This window comes from Chionomys nivalis, chromosome 14, assembly GCF_950005125.1.
Source record: "Chionomys nivalis chromosome 14, mChiNiv1.1, whole genome shotgun sequence".
NCBI lineage: Eukaryota > Metazoa > Chordata > Mammalia > Rodentia > Cricetidae > Chionomys > Chionomys nivalis.
In genome coordinates, this window is record NC_080099.1 from 39,358,525 (window position 1) to 39,376,464 (window position 17,940).

At 39.8% G+C, this 17,940-nt stretch overlaps 1 protein-coding gene across 1 annotated transcript in view; it reads left to right on the plus strand.

Moving 5' to 3' along the window:
* Dpysl3 (dihydropyrimidinase like 3) overlaps nucleotides 1-17,940 on the plus strand; it is a 112,328-nt gene that overhangs the window by 1,517 nt on the left and 92,871 nt on the right. The gene's annotated exons all lie outside the window — the stretch shown is intronic.

Genomic DNA, 17,940 nt, shown 5'->3' on the forward strand with positions numbered 1-17,940 from the left:
GCAATGGAAATGTCTGCTTCCCAGTGATTATCGTTAAGACTCATCCTGCTCTGAGCTGTTTTTCCATTAAAATGCAATGAGGTGGTGAAAGGCCAGCTTATCTCTCAATGCTTCAATTTTTGGTAGTTTTTTTTTTTTTTTAACAAACTTTTAAGTACTGTTACCATCCAGGGAAAGCAGGACCCGAAGCTAGCATTGGGTGGAGAGGCCCTTTGTAAGGCATCCTTTGGAATTACTCATCTCCTTTATGGTTTTCACATCCTCTTCCAGTGTGAGATTCCTGTAGGCCAGCCCACCAGCCCTTTTAGGGAAGTCGTCTGGTATCTTAGAATGATTTTGGCAGATTTCACAACTGAATAGCCCTTTATAGAAAGGTAATTGCTTCTCTACATGTCTAACTCCATCACTCTTCAAATGGTCCTTTCCTGGTGTGAAGGGGGGCAGGAGGGTATGGAAAAGGTCAGAAGCAATTGCTGTGAGTCAGTATCGTCCCCCTTGCTGGAACAGCCCTGATGTCAGCTGGATAATATGCTTGGTGTGCAAGACTCAAGCAGGGCAGCTAGAGAGAGGGAAAATGTTCTTCCGTGAAACCAACGTTCTTCTGTGAAACCCCGCAATTCTCTTGGGTTTGCTCCCTCTCACGAGCTCTGTACTTTGGGCTCCTAATTGAAAAATAATAATACGACTCAGACAGCAGTAGGGTTTCAGGAACTACATGGGTTTTTGAGTTCAGGTTTGCTGTCTGCTTCATGCAGGCCATGTCATTATCTCTAATTTCCTTTAATCACCCTGTTTAAAAAAAACACACAGAGGTTATCTAGCTCTGTACTTGAGGGTTACTCCCTTGAGGCTAGGGTCTGTGTGTTTGGGTTTATCTCCGAGCCTGGGATGCCTAGCATATTGGAGGTGTTTGAGACATGTTTGATATTAAAACTCCTTATTTAAAACATCTGTTTCGTCAGGCTGATGCAAGATGGCATCTACACTGGCCTAAATACTGCTGTCATCACGGGGGAGCCCACAGTCTCATGAAGCATCTTCTCAGATTAGAAAGTTACCCAATTTGCCGGCCTATATAGTTTCTGCAGGCTGCTCTTGGTTCTCATCTTAGAAAAATAAGCATTTCATTATTTAGAGACATTTTCAAAGATTTTAAATATGTGTTTTTTGACTTTCATGTCTGTCTGAAAAAAGGAAGTGTAATGGCATAGTAGGAAGACCTAAACCTCAATGGCTCAACAAAACAATAATAGCCATTTTTCTTTTTCTGTACCTGCCAGTTGTCTACAAGTGTCACAAGGGAAGTCCTGTTCATACTTGTCCTTCAGACGTCATCTCCACACATCAGCAGTGGGAGGAGTCTATGGCTACTTGCACACAGACCTGGAATCTTTCTTGCAGAAGTAATACGTGTTATGGAAGCTCAGCTTTAATTGGCTAAAGCACATACGCGGCTTTAGAGGAACTAGGGAACTACATGCTGACCATAATCCTGTAATACTAGAAATAATTTATAAATAGCTCTATCTGTCCAAGAACTAGGGATGGACTACGGGGGGTGAAGGTGGGGGAGCTGGCTTCATCCCATCACCAATAATCTAACTTAAGCCTGTAACTAAGTCTTCTTCTGCTCTTGGATTCCCATCCACAAAATGAAAACAGTGACTACTTCATTTATAATAAGAGCTTAGCATATATTCGACTTCATTTCTCTTTATATGCTTGAGGGCAGTGTCTCTGTGCACACACACACGAGTGCACACACACAAATGTCTCTGTCTATCTGTCTGTTTCTGCCTCTGCCTCTGCCTTTCTTTGGGGTTTATTCTGTAGCCCAGGGTAGGTAGGGAAGCGCTTTGTAGTCAAGGTCCTTAAACTTGTGATGACCTTCCTGCCTCTGCCCACTGAATGCTTGGACACGAGCAGTTTGCTTTATTGGTCTTGTTATCCATAGCTTCCTTACCTTCCTCCTGTAAGCGCATTCCACTGTTGTGATTTCTTTCCCAGGCTGTACTGTGTTGTATAAGTTTTCTTCTGAAAAGACAGTGCCTTGGCTTGTTGCACTAAACCCGGAACTCCAGATGGGATGCAGCCATGGCAAAGTGCATTAGGCTGCTTCGTTTTCTGGATTTACATGCAACATATGCTTGCATTATTGAGATTACAGCTAGTGATTAAGTATCTGTGTCTTATTGTTTTCATATTAAGATCCTTGCTACTCAAGCTTCCAGAAACTCTCTCAAGCTTCTGTCACACTGGGACGGCCCATTCCATTATGGTTCAGATAATTTTTTTTTTAAAAAGCAACCTATAGACTTTTAGTTTCTTCCTTGTAGATTCAGCACTGTCTTAGCTCCCTCCTCAGTGGTTTTGAAGCCATAGTCTATGACTCAGCATACCAGTTTTATGCTATCTGCAGCCTTGACAGCAAGAAACTATTGCAGGTATAAGGAAGTTGAAACAGACACCAAATAACCCCAAATCCCATTTATTAGACAGTAAGTAGAGAGCAGCAGAATCTAAAATCGCTCTTTTGTGATCAGCGCTTGTAGATGGCGCGTGGCATTGTTATTCTCATTTCAGTAGCTTGAGCATTGTGCCAGCTCCAGGAATGTTATGATAATACGAAGCAAGAGCAGGTCTTTCACCAGCACCACTAGAGCACTGCTATCCTCCGCTTACTCAGTACTTAGAGAAGCTTTGGGAGGAGTTGCTCAACCCATGAAAACAGCTGATGCAAAATCCTTGTTTGTCCCAGTTGATCTAAATCCACTGTGAGATTATTGAGAAGAGTACCGGTAAAAAAAAAAAAAAAACCAAGATACATCTTGTCTCTGACATACTAATCACCACACCACTTTTATGGGAATGAGTGTTTTCAGTAAATTCTGAATAGGTTAATTAACAAACGTGTTTGGCGGAATAAAAGTGTAAAAAGCTTGCGGCATTGTACGGGGAATGTCCCATTTTTGGTGTCAGCCACCACAGAGCTAATTTTATGATTCTAGACCTATATGTGAATGGTTATCTGAACAATGTGCTCAAACTTTTCTCATGATAGAAACTCATGCAGCTGAAGTTTTCCAAGGCTGGCTCACACTTATAAAATGACACTAAGTGCATAGGAAAGCACTTTTAAGTAAAAATTGTGTATTCTTAAGATACTTTTCTGCCCAAGTATAATTTTCAAAGCAACAAGAAAATTACCAAGAGGAGAAGAATTATGACACAGAGTCTGCAAGAACAAATGATACCTCAAAGGCTTTGCCATCCAGGAAAATGAAGCCATGGCACTTTGATTACATGGGTTTGTTCCTGACTCAATTCCAAGTGCTTGGCTCATTGCTAGTTCCCTGTTTCCCATGTGAGGTTCAGTACAAGATGTTTCCCCTATGAAGTCAGCTAAGGCTCTGGGGGTAGAAGAGAGAATTTGAACAAAATAAAATATGTGGACCCTTACTTTTTTTTCAGCCTGACTTTTAAGTGTTCAAATTTGGTTGGTGTTCCCTTCCTTGCCCTGTGAAAAGAATCGCCACTGGAAATAGAAGTCCAGATTTACAAAGGTCCCTGGTTGTCAGCACCCAAGCCCAGGAGTACCCATGAATTAGAGGAGAGTACTCTAACACCAGAAAGGACGTATGTTTCCTAGGGAACAGAGATCTTGCTTTCCCAGCTCAGAGGATAGCCTTGAGTTGAGTGTTTCTGCAGCAGAAACTGAACTGTTTGAAAACTCTCAGCACTCCTGGGAAGTTTGGCAGTGCGTTTTGAGGAACATACAAATCATGTCTTCTAAGTAATGCCGCAATTGGCAGGGTTCCCTCCTGCTAATGATCTCTGGAAACTGGCTTGTGCTGACTGTTCTTATAATGTATAATATGGCTGCAGTGACGTCTGTTAGGGTTTCTGTCAGCAACTCCTGGAGCTGATACTGGTCATGATTTATTTCTGCTGGGCAGCACTTTGTAGAGGTGTCCCCGTGAGATGCAGAGAAAGTTTCCTGGAAGTAGAAAACTGACTGGGAGGAGTACAAGCTGAACCTCCACTTCTACTTGGGAAGGTTAGAACTTTCTAAATTAAACTTCTAGAAAAATAATGTTGAAATATATCTCTATTCTTTACTTGACCTCGTGGCATTTTGAAAGACAGTTCAACTTCATCAAGAGAATAATAAAAAGAGGTGTGGAGAGCAAACCAAACCAGAAAAGTAATTCACAGTCTCAACTTTCAGCCCTAACCAATTTGCTAGCTGGAGTTTTGCCAACACATCTCCCTTCTCTCTGAGCTTGGAGATTATTAGTTCCCTTCCTAAAATGAGGTGGTGGTCCAGATGGTGGCTACGGTAATGGTGCATAAACTTTTCTGATTTGGAAGGTATTATCTAAGTATTTTTTAGCATGTTTGATATCCTATATATTTGTGTGCACAAATATTTATATATATACAAATATATGTATATATGCATTATATACAAAATATTGTGTTTATAGAGTATGAGAACTCTAAAATGCAAGCAACAATGGCAACTACAAAATAAGAGTGTCACAGGCAGGATAGATACCCCAGTAGGTAAAGTGTCTGCTGTGCACGTATGAGGACTTGAGTTTGGAATGCAGTACTCACATGACGTCCAGGTACGGTGGCATGTGTCTGTAACCGCAGCACTAGCACACAGAAACAAACGCACTCTAAGGGATGCCTCGCTAGTCATCTATCCACATCAGAAATCAACTGCCGGCCTCCACCTTTGCAACACCACACACACACATAACACACACACACACACACCAGGGGAAAGGGAGAGGAAGAGAAGAAATATCACAAAAGATACCAATATAACTCTTGTTCTTTTTTCTCTTTACCCTAGTGGGTTTTGTCCAATCAGTGGGCTAGTGTTTGGAAGCTTGTGTTCTCTAAATTGAAGACACAGACAGAAGAGCTATGTTCCAGCATTGTCGGTGACAAGCTCAGTGTTGCTCAGATCTTTAGTGATGGATGCTTCCTCCTGAATAGTTTCTAGGAATAATTTTCAAAACGGTGGAGCAGAAACACGTATGAAAAGGCCAAGTGAAAATAGATTTTGGTTTGCGGTGTTCATCATTCTCAGTATGTGGGATTGGACTAAAGAGGTCCAGCTTAGTCAGGTGGTGGGAGTGTAAACCTGTAATCCCAGCGCTCAGGAGGCAGAGGCAGGCGGATCTCTGTGAGTTCAAGTTCAGCCTGGTCTACAGAGAGAGTTCCAGGGCAGCCTAGGCTCCACAGAGAAACTCTTGTCTCAAAAAACAGACAAACCAAAAAAACAAACAAACCAAAAAACATAAAAAAGAGGTCTAGTTTGAAGATTCCTTAAATAAAATGAGACTTCCTACATCACCTTTCCCGTTTGTCAGTTACTAATTTATTCACAATTTTTTAAATTCTAACTATACAGGTACACATGGAAGAAACAAACAGATGCATTATACCATGTACTGGTGCATGTCTGCAGTTCCTGTAATTCAGGAGGCTTAGGTAGGGGGGTTGCTTGAGGACTGTGGGACTCACTGAAGCATCACACTGAGAACTATCTCAGAAAAGAAAGGATGGAAGGGAAAAAGACAACTCAGGTAAACAATTAGAAAACATTTATTTTTAAATGCAAGCCTACATTTCTTCATAATCTTCCAAGAGAAACTCCATGAATACAATAGTGGCTTTTTTTTTTTTGGCTCATCTTTGAATCACACACACATGCACTTTCACATTAAGTGGGAAGATGCAGTATTTCTATGTTCAAGTTCCCTTTTCGTGTATACCAGAGTTTGAATGTGGTTACCCCCACCCCAGTTTGTACGTTAAAATCCACACCCATAATGTGATGGTTGTTAGGGAGCAGGGCATTTAGGATATTATGTTCTCAGAGAAGAGATCTTGTGGCCGGGCGGTGGTAGCGCACGCCTTTAATCCCAGCACTTGGGAGGCAGAGGCAGGCGGATCTCTGTGAGTTCGAGACCAGCCTGGTCTACAAGAGCTAGTTCCAGGACAGGCTCCAAAACCACAGAGAAACCCTGTCTCGGAAAAAAAAAAGAAGAAGAAGAAGAAGAGATCTTGTGAATGTATGGGATTCAGTATCTTTATGAGAAACATCCCAAAAGCTGCTTTGGCCTTTCTACCATGTGACATGGTCAGAAGGTTTGTTCTAAAAGTCAAAAAGCACACCTTTCCCAGACAGGGAATCTGCCTTGATGCTCCACTTAAGTATAAGAAATTTAACTTAAGTATAAGCTTTGTTGTTTAAATGCCACATAGTTTGGAGTGTTTTATTACAGTATGGTGAAATGACAAAGCTACTCAAAAACAAAGAAAATCAAAACAAATGGCAACAACAACAAAACCCTAACAAATGCTTACAGCCTCTTCAGGTAGAAACACAGAAACTCAATACCTTTCTGCCCCCAAGAACACACCACAGTCTTTCATGACACTACCCCACAGGAAAGTGTCACATAGCCCACAATTGGCAAGGTTATCCTGATGCATCATTAGCGCCTAAAAGTCTATAATTCGCAGTGGGATTTACTCTTGGTGTTGTACATTCTATAGATTCAACAAGTGTACAAACATTTCTCTACCATTCCAGAATCTTACAGAATAGTTTCACTAATGATTGTACTGTTTCTATTCAGTCTTAACCTTTATAGTATATCAGATGCAAGTCATCCTGGGGAAATTGGTTCTAGAACCACCTGGACACTGACATCCATGGATGTTCAAGTCCCTTAAGTCTGCTGTCTTTATCTGTTGGTGGGGGAAGAGTGGATGTAGGAAGATGACTGTAATTAGGATAATACGCTATCTATCCTTCCCATATATTTCCATATAGGATTTTTTTTCACTGAATTATATAAATGTTATTTCCTCTGTATCTCTTCATGATTGCTAACTCATTTCTTTTTAGTACTGAATAATAATGTGTTGTTTGGCCCTTTCAGAGATTATTTATTTTGCCCCTGAAAGGAATAGGGATAGTTCCAAATTTTGGAAATTATACATAAAAATACTTTACATATGTTAATAAATTTTTTAGAACAGATACTTTAATTTGGGTAAATACCAAGGGACATAAATAATTAATCATTTGGCAAGTGTGTACTAGGGCCGGTGTCAATTTGCATGCTACCCAGAGTCTTGCTACTCAGAAAGTGCAACAGCTTTGGCAGTTGTCTGTCTTCTATATCTAGTAAGTGCAATGGCATCTTGTCACGTTAACTTGCAGCTCTCCAGTAACACCAGAATGACCTGAAGCATCCTTTGATCCGCAGCCTTGCCCCTGTGGATCATTTGTGGGACTCGGTTAAGGTCTCTGGACCAAGTTTTAATTTCATTGTTTGTGTTCTTATTGTAGGGGTTTAAGAATTTTTTATGTTTTGAATAACAATCTATCAGATATGTCTTTTGCAATTCTCTTCTCCCATTGGCTTTTCTTCTTACCTTGATATTATTGCTCTGAATGTCAATGAATCTCAGCTTACCAAGTTAGCTCTTTTGTGGATTGCAAAATTGGTATTGTTTCTGAAGCACTGTTTCATTCCTAAGGTTGTCTGTATTTTCTCTTGTGTTATCTTAGAGTTTTGGAGTTTTCCATTTCTCATCTCTGTCTGTTCTCTGTCTGAAACATATTTGCATAAATGAAGTAAAGATTGTACATGGTTTTTCACATAGGTGTTCAGTTGTTTTAGCACCATTTATTGAAAAGACACTTCCTTTACTCCATTGCATTGTCTTTGATTCTTTGAAACAATCAATTGACTATGTGCAAATCTATTTCTAGGCTATTGATTGAGGTCCATTTATCAATATATTTGTTCTTTTGTCGATACCGTACTCTCTTGATAGCTGTAGCTTTGTACTATGCTTTAAAGCTAGTTAGGGTTGGTTTCTTTACCTTTATTCTTATCCTAAACATGCATTGATTATTCTGGGTCTTTGCATTTCCATATAAACTTTTTAGTATTTTGGAATTAGTCACAAAATGATTTCCTGAAATTTAGGCATGTATTGAATATGCAGATAGTGGTAATATCTGTATAATTTGACAACAATGAGTATATATACAAAGATGGACAATTTGCTCATTCATTCAGCTTTTACTTCATATCTTTCATTAGCTTTCCTCATATATATCTTATATGCATTTTGTTAAACTTATAGCATTTTATTTTGACAGTGCTATTGTAAATAACAGTGTTTATTCAAGTCCAGCTGTTCTGTGCTATTATATAAGAAAGCAATTGACATTTGTACATAAATCTTGACTCCTATGTTCCTTCTATCCTCATTAGTACCAGGAAGAATTTTTGAGCAGCAATTTATTTTCATTTTCTACATAGATGATCATGTCGTTAATGGATAATGGTGGATTATTTCTATGGGAATGAATTTTCTGAATAGTGCTGCCTGTAACTTGCCTTTACAAACCAGACTCTTACCCAACCTGTAGCCAAATCAATTGTGTGTTTTGAGTTCATTTATAACTATGTGCTCATTCTGCTTATATACAGTATAGTCAGCTATTTAGGATTAATTAACCTTTAAGGAAAACATTGCAATCAGTCTTCCTTAGATGCAATGTAATTAACTCCTACAAGCTCAACTAGGTTCATGCCTAGCTAATTTTTCCATGTTCCCCATTTCTTCCCCATGGCCTATTCCTGTCTCTGACTCAGAATGATGTAGGTGTGTGTAAGATGTGGTGATTAGACCTAAGCAGCAAGGCACTGAGAGCAATGTCCCTCAAATGCTGAAAACCACACATGGAGTGGGTATGGACAGATAATATCTAGTTGTGTATGCACTGTACTGGGTCTATACAGCTATAAAATTTCCCTCTTTATGAAACTACTGCAAAGATTGATTAAGACATATGTTCCTTGCCTGTGGGTAAAAAGCACCAATGGTTGGTTTTTTTCCTTTACTGTGGCACCATCTCAATTTCTTTCCTCCCTATCTGTATACTTTTATTTCCCTTTTTGTCTAATTGCTCTGGCTAGGGCTTCCACTATACTATTCAGTAGCATTGACAAGAGAGTGTATGAGTATATTCAGCCTTGCCTGAGTATTAGTAGAAATGTTTTATATTTCTTCCTATTGAGTATGATGTCAGCTGTAGGTTTTTGTGCACAAGTCTTTATCAAGATGAGGGTGCTCTTCCTCTTTTGTAATTTTCTCAGTTTTTATCATGAATGGTACTAGATTTTGTAATTGCTTTTCTGGCATTTACTCATATAATAATGAAATTTCTTTTCATGTTTACCCTGTTGAAATTATGTATTACATTAACTGGCTTTCAAATGTTGAATAGCTTTGCAAATATGATGTAAATAATACTTGGTTATGATATATAACTTTTGTTTATATGTATTATTGTACTTGATTTTTTAATTTTCATTGGAGATTCTTAAAATTATATTTATAAGAAATATTAGTGTATAGTTTTCTTTTTTGTATTCTGTGCCTCTGGCTTTAGTATTACAATAATGTTGGTCTTAAAGAATGAGTTAGAAAATGTATGTTTTTATTTTTGGCTCTAGAGAATTGATATAATTTATTTTCTAAATGTTTGGAAAATCCATTCTTCACCCACCTGGTCTTCATGCTTTGAGTTTAAGGTTATTATGTAGGTCTACCCTCACGGATTTTTTTTATTTCTTCTGGTGTGAGTTTGATAAAGTGAACGGGTCCCTTTCATCTACACTATCAAAGTTGTTGTTCATAATACTTGTTTATTAATCTTTTAGACATGAGTTTGCTAATGATGTCTACTGCTTTCTTTACCCCACTATACTTCTAAGTATCACAGCTCAATGAAAGCCAGCATGTGACATTGGCTTAACTAAGATGAGCATTGGAAGTGACATACCTAGCAGTGAGAACTGAGATCAAAAAAGGAAAACAGAGTTTGGTTAAATATACATGGATGTAATGGTATCAAAGCAGACAAAGAAAATATCAGAGTCTGTGAGATGCTGAGAAGAAGCTGAGAGCTAGAGCCAAGGAGAAGAAGTATGAGAAGGGAACACACACTAGCTGCCCTGCCTAGTGATCCTTTTCATTGGCCTCTGTGGCTTTCTGGCATATTGATTGAAAGGCATTCACTAAGGAAAGATATTATTCAAAGAATGGTTCCGGAGAAAAAGCTTAACCCAAATCCACAAGACCCAGGGTCCTACACAGTGTTACTGTAAACGATCTCTATTGAATGCAAAGCCATTTGGTTTATTTCCAAGAAGCTAAAATATTCTAATGAAAAAAATTGCCATGGTTATGCATGGTTATAAGTGGGCTAGGGAGGGATTCTTTTCCTCTGGGTAATATTCCCACTTCCTGACACTTAGATCACAATAAATAAAACAAGGGCAATTGAAAGTTATGTGATAAATGGATATTGCTTGAGAAGAAAAACATAGTGGATGAATGACAATATATCATAAGTGTTTTAGGCATTTAGTTTTCTTCTATACACTACCCAAGGAGAAATTATGAAGTCAGTCTGAGGTATACCATAAAAACTTTTCAGTGAGACTTCAGGGCGAGGAGTGAAACTGGAGATTGGGTATAAGGGGTTTTCAAAGAATATCCAATATGCATTCTATCAACTAAGACTTTGTAAATGAATGATACTTTTCATTTGTGCAGGAAAAAAGTTTGTGAACTTTCCCCCATAAAAACCAAATAAGTACTTAATCCTTTATAAACAATAATATATTTTTTCAATTATTCAATTGCATTTAGCAAAAATATTCATAGGAAAGAATACACACACACATAAACTGTATGTCAATGATGTTTTATTCACAAAAGAGGCTTATAGGTAGTTTGTCAATCTCATATATTTCTGACTATAAGAAAAAAGTCACAGGTGTGTGTGTGTGTGCATGTGTGTCTGCCAGTCTTGTCTGCCTGTCTGTGTCTCTCTATCTCTCTGTCTTTTGTCTCTCTGTCTGCCTGTGTGTCTCTGTGTGTGAATGGCTGTTTCTGTATCTCTCTGTCTCTTTGTCTCTGTGTGTGTGTGTGTGTGCACGTGTGCATTGCAGTCAAGAGCAAAGCAAGCCCTAACAAAAAAATAAAGGAAAAGATTTAGTACTCCGAGGTAAACATTGGAAGTGAACAAGGACATGTGAAAGGCAGGTTTGTTGAAAAACAAAGCCAGGAGAATGGGGGAGGCTGATGAGGACTATCTGTAAATCACAGAGGGAAAGCAACAAATAAAGGAAGTCTGCGTGATTAGGAAGGAGGGCTGCAAACAAAGCTTTGCTGGGATGCTAGGAAAGGGGGAGCTAGGGATGCTATAAATATCTGCGGCTGCATGGCGAAGAGGTGCATGGAAGGAAGCCCTCATGGAGTTAGTTATTCATGATATCATTAAGTGCTTGGAGACAAGGTTAGGCTCACTCACACCTAAGACATGTCAACTGAGTGAAGAAATAGTTTTTGAAGAGCTGGAATTATGACTTACTCAATACGTGTGGTTCAAACTTTGTAGGGAAAGAGTCTCCTTTGGGAGAATGAGATGTTAGCCCATTAGAAGATGTTTGTTTCCTATTCAGTAAACTTGTCCTAGATCAGAAAGCCAGCCAGAGCTGGGACTGACTGCTGGCGACATTCAGTGAGCATCAATGACTCTATTTGCTCTTTCGCTTATTTTTTGGCTCATTCACGGGCCCAGCCCATCAGATTTTACTGAGCATCCATCATTTCCCCATGCATGGGTCACTCAACAATCTGTGAGATTCTTAAAGAGACTGAATAAAAATGTAAAGGCCTTAAAAGCCTTCAAGTATGGCGGCTCAGAGGAGCATTGCGTGATCTTCAGGTCACAAGATGAGGAAGGCAGAAGACTGGTGACCTCAGAAAGATGGGCGACATAAAGCAGATTCACCCAACTAGACTGTGGGTCCCCGGATAGAAGCAACTTTAAATTTCAGTTCCGAAGCTTGGTCCTACCATCTTACTTAACATGGGGGGAAAAGATATTGAGAGGGGAATAAGGATGAAAATTAAAGTAAGTAATTATTATATGGAAAAACTTTATTTTAATTGTGGTAAAATATATAGAGCACTCAATTACCTTTGAGTGATACAAGGTATATTTATAAGACAGTAGTAATCATGATGAATAACTAGTTCTGGAAGTTTCCAACTACCCCCAAAAGAAGACTGTATGCCCTTCCACATCCACCCTCTGTTATTTCTTCCCTCTAGCCCCCAACAACTATTAGTATGCTATGAATTTATTTATCCTGGATTTTCCACATGAATAGGTTGTATGTTATGTGTGCTTTTTTCTGCTTTCTTTCATTTAATGTAATATTTTCATAATCAGCCTGTGTTCTCTGATATATCAGCACTCTATTTTTATAGCTTGGCAATGCCCTGCCATGTGGGTATGGCAGCTCTTATTTTTCCAACATGAACACTAGATTCTTTCCACATTTTATTCATTGTGAATAGTGGGACGTCAGGCACTTTGTAAAGTGCGTGCATTTATTAATTTAATCTTGTTGTCTTCACACACGTTCTCAGAGGGAACCACCAGAGTTATACTCACTTCGTGTGTCAAGGAAGAGACATCAGGTCAATGTCTCTCATGATGGAAGTTTTGGGTGTGTATTAATTAACACAATTGGTAGAAAATACCTATAAAAGGTGGAATTTTGATCCAAATTTCCTTCTTCTCATATGAACGCTCTTTCCGAACTCTCCCAACTTTACTGTGTATGAGAGGGAGGACATGTCACGTACTACCTGCTGCCTTCTGCAGGGTCCACTCCAGTCATATATATTTAGTGTATTTGGTGTACATCAGTTTAATCAAATACCTCTGTTGAATAGCACAAGAAAGCAAAGAAGAACTGGAGATTGTGTTTGAAGAAGTCACTCTGTGTATTTTTTAAATTGTTTTTATTGAGCTATATATTTTCCTCTGCTCCTCTCCCTTCCTCTTCCCTCCCTTCTTCCCTCTCCCATGGTCCCCATGATCCCAATTTACTCAGGAGATCTTGTCTTTTTCTACTTCCCATGTAGATTAGGTACATGTATGTCTCTCTTAGAGTCCTATTAGTTGTCTAGGCTCTCTGGGATTTTGAATTGTAGGCTACTTTTTTCCCTTTACGTTTAAAAGCCACTTATGAGTGAGTAAATATGATGCTTTTCTTTCTGGGCCTGGGTTAACTCACTCAAAATGATGTTTTCTAGCGCCGTCCATTACCCACAAATTTCAAGATGTCATTTTTTTTTCTGCTGTGTAGTACTCCATTGTGTAAATGTACCACATTTTCCTTATCCATTCTTTGGTTGAGGGGCATTTAGGTTGTTTCTAGGTTCTGGCTATGACAAACAATGCTGCTATGAACATAGTTGAGCACATGTCCTTTTGATATGATTGAGCATCTTTGGGTATACACCCAAAAATGGTATTGCTGGATCTTGAGGTAGGTTCTTTCCTAATTTTCTGAGAAATTGCCATACTGATATCCAAAGTCACTATACCAGTTTGCACTCCAACCAACAATGCAGAATTGTTCCCTTTTCCCCACATCCTCTCCAGCATAGATGTCATCAGTATTTTTGATCTTGGCCATTCTTGCAGGTGTAAGATGGAATATCAGAGTTGTTTTGACTTGCATTTCTTTGATGGCTAAGGATTTTGAGCATTTTTTTAAGTGTCTTTCAGCCATTTTAGATTCTTCTGTTGAGAGTTCTCTGTTTAGGTCTGTACCCCATTTTTTATTGGACTATTTGTTCCTTGGATGACCAATTTCTTGAGTTCTTTGTATGTTTTGGATACAAAGAAGAACATTAAGACTCTCTTAGGCCACGGCAGTATATAGGGATGTAAAAATCACATGCCAGTCACAGAGAAGTAGGGAGGTAGGCAGGTGAGAGTCTGTCTGTACATGAAAGGTGCAGTCCGTGGATTATCTCTGTATCATCTCCACATTTCAGAACTCTTAATAGTTTCTGACCACTCTCTCTCCCAATGTAAGCATTTCCACTTTGCACTTCTTCTGGTTTCTTGAGAATATAGTTATCAAATCATACCCAATCATGTGCAATGATAGCTGGGTCTTTTGTGTGACACTGTGGCAACGTAAGACATTCGGTGATTCTGATGCTATGCCTCAATCCTCCTGGACACATATCCAGAAACTGTCAGCTGTAATTTCAGCTTATTGCAGTGAGCACTGGCCCCGGGCCTGCTTCTGCCTGTACTTCAGAGCCTTTACAAAGGGCTTGAGAAATAACCCTCCTCTGTATTGTTTATACAAAAGCAGTATTAGCTTGTTATTGTTGCTGTTGATAGGAGCAACTTCATGAAAACTATTCATTGTTTCCAAGGACTTGGTTGGTGCTTGATTCCAAATTTATTTCCCCTTTCAAGTATCATCTCCTTGTTTAATCAGCAGTGGTGTGGCTCCACAATAGCTGGGATATTGTCATAATTTCCATAGAAACCATCTGCAAAGCTGCAAACATAGAATTACGCCCTCCCTGCCGGCTGAGGTAGGAAGGCCAGAGGGGTTACAAGAAAAAAAGGCTCTCAGGGAGCCATAAATCACTTGGTGAGGGAAGAATTGGTGGGAGAGGAAATCACGTTAGAGAAAAAAAAATGTGTTTGGTATAGTCTTTGCCAGAGGATGAAATCCCCTAACAAAGTGGCCAGTGGTGCGGGCTGCTCTCCAAGGCCAATGTCTGAAGTAGGTTACTCACTGGAACCTGGTACTCAGGAAGCTGCAGACAAAGGAGTCTTCCTCTGGGGGCTGCTGATCTCACAGTCCATCAGTCACAGGGCAGATAACCCTAATGCCCTGGTCAGCTCCTGGGCACAACAGGAGAGAAAACGGAGTCTAACAGCACACCTACCAGGGCACACCTTTCACAGGACTGTCTCATTCCACCTGCCTAGTGTTCCCAAGGGCAAGGTGCTCTACTCCTGGGTTACAGATGAGGAAGCTGGGCAGTTCTCCCTCCCTCTTCTCCAGATCTCACTACCCTCTTGAGTGTTTTGGGGCCTCTTTCCCACGCCCCCAAAGCTGAATGAGAATCACCTGTGTGTGTGTTTCTGGGTACATCTCTGTTTAATAATGACTCTACTGCAATGCAAACAAATATTAGCTAACTCTCCCCCTCTAGCCTAGGGTCGGAAACTTTGAGTGCACTGTCTTTAGCACCCAGCCAGTACCAACCCATGGTTGACTCAATAGTCCTCAATCACCCTTTTGATAAAGAAATGAATAAGAAATTTCCAGTTAATTTGTTTAATCAATCATCTTTATAGCTGTATCCCTGAGAGTTAGCTCAGTGTCTAGTACGTAAAAACCTCCAAAAAAATGTCTCAATGGAATAGTGAATGAATCGGCCAGCTCATTACCTGGTATTATCACTTCATTGGTGACACCAAGCTTTTCTAGTTATACACATAGTGTTACTGGGACTAGTTATACACATAATGTTATTGTGACTGGTAAGGAGTTCATTGTCATGTCTGGCTAGGGAATTCTAAGCCCATGACAAGTAGCTTGATATTGCTTGCTTTTAAAGAGGTCACCTATTATATAACAGTTATTATTCTTAATTGATGGTCACCTCAGCCAGGTACAAAGAACGCTTATGGGTCTGACATCCAGAAGAGCCGTGTAAGAAGTGGTTACATCACTCACTGTGTAAACTTGACCAAATCCTTTCCTCTTTCAGAGTCTTCCAGTTTTTGTTTCTCCCTTTAAAAAAGTAGTTGAGTTCAGTATGAGATTTTTGATGATGCCACCCTCTCAGCTTTTAGATGGCATCTTAGTATGTTATCCAGGCTGGTTTTAAATTCACAGGCTGAACTGATCCTCCTGCCTCAGTCTCCTGATTATGTGGGGTTGAAGATACGCATCCCCTTGCCCAGGTCATCCCCTTCTTCTAGAAGAGTTATCACAAGTAGTCCATAATCCTGTTGAAAGTTAAGTGGCTTTGCTGGAGGCCCTCCCTTCCTCCCCCTTTGTCTCCCTTACCCCTACCCCTGCTTTTTGTCTTCCAAGTAGTTCACTGGGAAGCAAGAGCCTCAGCACACAGAACTTTGTGTGTTCGTATTTTGTCTAGCAAATTATATTTTAGTCCCTGGCTTCAAGGTTCAAGAATTCTGTAGACCCTGGAGCTGAACCCTAAATCTCATTCAGCAATCTGACGGATGACCTGGGCAGCCTTTCCCAACAAACAGACATCCTGGAAAGGAATGACTTAGAATCCAGGGTCAGGATGTCTCATTATTGAACCTGCAACCATCAGGTCCCCAAACTATATTATCTTTTAAAAAGTCACTCACTTCTCTGGCCAGTGTCTTCATCAATACATTAGGGATGTTGTTACTTTGTGATTGGATTTTGTGAGACTTGTGATGGCAGCTATCATTTTCTATAATTCATAAATTACTGGTAAATTATGAGGGAGAGGTAGCTACCTGTACTAAATGTCCTTACATGGTCTCACTAGTTACATTGAAAAATGACTAGCCTCGACAACTCTATTTCTCATGGTTTTATTTTCGATTAAAAAAAATCATAAGATCGGGGGTAATGTTTCCCCAGATAAAACATTCAGTCTTTATCCCACGAAAGTGGGGAATTCCAAGCTTGGTGATCCTCTGGAGCAGGCCTACTATGTGTGTGGTCATCTATGGTGAGATCCCCATCAGACCTGCGAGTCAGGTGCAACCAGTGCCAACCATGAGACATGTTGGATCAAGCTTTTGTCTTGAGTGAGAAAGTTCTTTATTTCTAATCATGACTCTCCTGTTTTCTGTCAGTATCTGTGAAATAATAATAAGAGACTACCTTTTAGGCTATAAGTAGTTAAACAATTTAAAACTCTACAAAGTTCTTGACATGAAAATTATACTAACTGAATCATTACAACAACCCATGGTACCATACGTCATAGATAGAAAAAGAAGTCTCAGCAGGGTTAAGTAGCTTGCTAAATTTATGTGACCGAACTTTATGTGGCAGAACTGAGATTAAGCTTGTACTGTCTGAAAAGCTACACCCATACCTATATTTTCTCTCTAAATATTGAAATGACTTTAAAAAAGCAGAATACAAGTTTACTATTTTAGTAGAAACATAACCACTTATTCATTTCAACAGTTGTATATTGACTGCATGGTCTTTGCTCACCACAGCAAAGCTGGGTGTCTCAACTTAAGTGGAAAAGGTAGCTTTAATGATGGCCCCGGTGGCCACTGGCTACACAACATTGAATGAGATGTTTCACAAATCTGTGTCAGTCTGTGTTCAGTCACTAAACAGACAACCCATCAAGAGCTTCAGCCAGAAATGTTTCAATACAGAGAGCTGATTAAACATGGATCAGTCCTGGTGCCACAGAGGAAACGGCGGCCGCCTTCAGCTGCGTGAGCCAAGAGGTAAGGCTGCCTTGGCAGGGGGAGTCCTCGGGTGTCTGAAGAGCAACCGCCCAGATGCCTTGGTCCATCTGAGCGTGTCTGTCCAGACTAGGAGTGACTTGGAAAAGCCACTGTAGGTGGAGACTACAGCTGTTATACAAGGCTGACGATGTCAGAACCGAGAAATCAAGAAGTCGCCTCCCTTTTTCTTTGGCCTTCTATTTTCCATTTTTGACCTTCTCATTATGAAGCTAATAGGAAACTAGCTGATTAATGGTCACAAGTCATACAGTGGCAAAATTTGAGTCAAAGACAAATTACGAAAGGCATATGTACTCGGAGCTGAGTGACAGGCACAGAGTGCTCACCATCGCTGTCTTGATTTCCTTCTCTGTAAAAGGGGTATTACCTATTTCATCAGACTGTCCTAAAAGATCCTATGAAATAACCACTCAGCTTCTTGATATTTAATTCAAGTGCTCACTAAATGCAGGCCTTTGAATTTCTTGCTTCGCTGTTTA